Consider the following 3957-nt stretch of genomic DNA (forward strand, 5'->3'; position numbering starts at 1 on the left):
TCAAAGATTGAATTTTTGTTTTTTTTTTTTTTCTGAAACATAAAAAACGCAGGTTGCATTTTTTATTTTTAACTTTTTTTTTAATGTAAACAAAATGCATCTTGCGTTTTAAGATGTTTTATTTTTTTCGAAAAATCAAAATGTAGGTTGTGTTTTAAATGTGCAAATTTTTTTTATTGAAAACTGAAAAACGTAAATTGCGTTTTGTATAAAAAAATTATTTTAATTGAGAGTCTTGTCTATAGATATTAAAGTCAATTCATCCGTGATTCATATCTCACTTTCACTCCTATTTTTCTTTATTTCATATTTTTTATACTTGAGATTTTTTTTTATAATTAGTAGTGTCCAAAAAGTTGGGTTTGGTGAAGTTGAAGCTCTAGAAGGTGTTACAAATTTGCGAGCTTATTATAACGGTGAGATTATACCAAACACATAGAAAGGAGTAATTTTTGCTTGTGAATGTTCGTTTTTTTTTTTGCTATTCCATGCACCATACGTTTTGTAGAGTTGTAAAATGATTTTTGTGAAAACATACAAAGTCATTTCAAACAGGGTGAGCACTATTTTATACAAAAATTCTGTACAAGTATTTGGTGGGATGATACAATTTCAAATAATGTCCATCACTGACAACATTTGTATGCAGCAGATGTTCTATATTTATCAACAAATCCGATTTTACGTGTCGACGATAGATTAATCCTTTTGCAGGGCTGTCAAATTGGCCAGCCTAGCCCATTTAGACTTGACCCGTTTAAGCCTGCTTCATTCGCGGGAAATAATTTTCAGTCCGAACCGTTTATGGTCAGTCTAATGAGTTAAACGGAGGGCTCGTTTACCCTTTTATTTTTATTTTTTGAAAATTATTTTAACAAAAAATATCACTTTTAGGTCAAAATCTTAAATAAACAAATTTTTTTTAGTTGATGGGTTGGATTAGGAGAAATATCGGCTTAAAGTGCTACTTTTTTTTTTAAAAAAAAAGTAAAAAACAAAAATAAACGAACCACCCATTTAGCCTGCAGGCTAGTCCGTTTAACCCGTTATTTTTTCGGGTTAATCGGGCTCAACCCGTTTAGCCCGAAATTTAAACGGGCTTAATTTTAAAAACAAAATTTCGCCCATTTAAATGAATAAACGAGCTAGTCCAACGAATTTGGCACATACTGAGAGTCCTATCTTTTTGTCTCTTTTTTTTTTTTACCGAAGATAGAAAAATTCGAACCCGCAATCTTTTAAGTGAGTATAAAAAGACTATACTATTTGAGTCATAACTCATTAGCCTATCTTTTTGTCTCCTTAATCTCTCTTTTTTATGAAAAAAAATTAAAATAAAATCCAATAACATATTAATATTTACTCCCAACCTGACTTTCTATTAAGAAATGTGTACTCTTTTTTATATAACAAAAATACTAAAGTTAGACGAGAGAGTTAGAAGGAGTTAAATCTCAAAGTAATTCTTAAATTTGTATTTGAAAATATTAAAGGTCTTTAAAATTAATAATTATTTAAATTTATTCTTAAAATTACATTTCAAGACTCATAGTCATTTCTAAAACACTTTATATCAATTGCCTGCCATTGGAAAGTTGAGTTGAACTTAGTCCTACCACATTGATACTGTAATAGCTAGCTAATGTAACGAAAGAAACTTTATTTTTATAATTTGGTTTCTTTTTTCCCTTTTAAAATATTAATCCCTAAATTATCTTCACTATCTGCAGACCTTCTTTTATATTTTCCTATATTCTCTTGGTTGCATGTATCGCCATACCCTCCCACTGCTGCTTCTCCGATCCACTGTCTGCAACTTCGTTTTTCGTCTATAACCTTCCTAGGCTCCCACCATACTATTGTCCATCAAATCATCGCCATCTCCAATGTCCACTCCGACGCTCACAACCACGATTGGTACTCCCTCCTCCAGCTCAACTCCTCCAACTTCGCCAACGACCTCTCCATCCTTCAATAGCAATTTAAGAAGTTCACACTCTTCTTAGACACTAACACCAACACCAACACCTTTCCTCTCTTAGAAAAATTTTTCACGTGTCTCGTCGAGACTTGGCACATTCTCGCTGACCCCAAAGGCGCTAAATGTGGGACACTTTTTAGACAGTGTCCTCTTACGGCTAGAAAATGATATCAATTTAATGTTGATTAGTAACTAGTTTGAATTTTTTCATGTGATTGCACATGATAAAAATCAAAGATACAAGAAAGGAAAAATTGTGTTTGAGAGATATAGGTCAAATGCAAGTTTTATTTTTTATAACTTCAACTTCGATTAGCTGATATCTGTTATTGCATATAGTGGATAAAGGATTGCTGATGATGTTGGAAAAGAATTGACTCTGAATGCTTGTGCTGATTCAAGTGACTCAGAAAATTCTTAACAAGTTGCTTTTTGTTCATGAGTTTAAAAGTATTATTTCTAACAATTATATTACCAGTACGTGTTGAGACAAAACTTTAGAAAACAACTCCCTTATTTGGTACCAATAAAGTATTCTAGCAATTGTGTAAATCTTTTGATGGAACTGAATAATTTAGATTTGCTTAAAAAATTATATTTATACTCAACTCTTTGTTCTAAAAATGAAACTATGCAAAGTAATATTATCATTAATGTGACTAGTTTTTCTTTTTATGTTTTATAATAAATTAACAATTTCTTAAAAGTATGGCTCTTTAGGCTGTCAAGTGATATTCATGTACTTTTGCTATTAAAGAAGAATGGATAATTCAGTAAGTTGACTTTTTATAGAATATTTTAGGAAGGAAAAGTACGAGGAACCAATAAAATATTTGTACAATGTGTACAATGGAGATTTATGAAGTATTAGAGATATAATCATTAGTGTTACCTTTTCCTATCAGCTGAAGCTTTTGGGATGAGTGGTATCATGACATGGTATTAGAGCAGTTTAAACTTTTGGGAAGATGTTTATTATCCCTAGTACTCGGATGGTTATTCTAGATAGTATGAGGGATGTTCATTTTGTAACTCAATAGTCCATTGTACACATTGTACAAATAGTCCATTGTCTCCCTAGCTAGACTCAGAAAGGAATGCATGTTGAACAAACGGACTTATAAGATAAACGAAAAATATGAGAAATTTAAGGGTGCGTTTGATTTTCAGCCATCTTCTTTGTCACAGTCTTCACTCGCATACTTCCTTTCCCATAGTGTTGGTTTGTTTGTAATTTACCATTGCCCTTGAATTCAAAAGATAATCTACTTGATGGGTCACTTAGAGTGCATTTAGTTTGTGTTTTTATTTTTTGTTTTTATTTTCAGTGTTTTCTGTTTTTTAGATTTTGTGAATAAAAATGTAAAAACAGGAGGTAAAAACAGAAAATAGAATTTTATTGTTTTCATTTTTTCCTTCACAAAATTCAAAAAACAGAAAACACTGAAAATAAAAACAAAAAATAAAAACGCAAACCAAATGCACTCTAAGTGACCCATCAAATAGATTATCTTTTGAATTCAAGGGCAATGGTAAATTACAGACAGACCAACACATGGGAAAGGAAGTATGCGAGTGAAGACTATGACAAAGAAGATAGTTGAAAACAGGATGACGAAGAAGAAGGAAGTGTTTCTTGTTACTGATAATGAATATAATTTGAAAATTAGGGTTTTAAAAGGAAAAAAGAACTAAACTTGCAAAAATAAAATTTTCTTCGCCACATCAGCTGATTGTTACAGAGCTAGCGTGGCAGGAATCAGTCCAGTTCAATTTTTTGGACAAAAAATGTCTTAAAGACTATTATGAGTCTCGAAGTACGACTTTGAGAACAAATTTGGATATATAACTTAACTTTTATAGACCATTTTAATACTTAACTCAAATTTTAATGACAAAAAAATTTATTTAAAATCAACAAATTAGTAAAATAATATATTAATCACTACTAAATTTATAATTTTTATCATATATGT

Source organism: Arachis ipaensis, chromosome B03 (assembly GCF_000816755.2).
Source record: "Arachis ipaensis cultivar K30076 chromosome B03, Araip1.1, whole genome shotgun sequence".
NCBI lineage: Eukaryota > Viridiplantae > Streptophyta > Magnoliopsida > Fabales > Fabaceae > Arachis > Arachis ipaensis.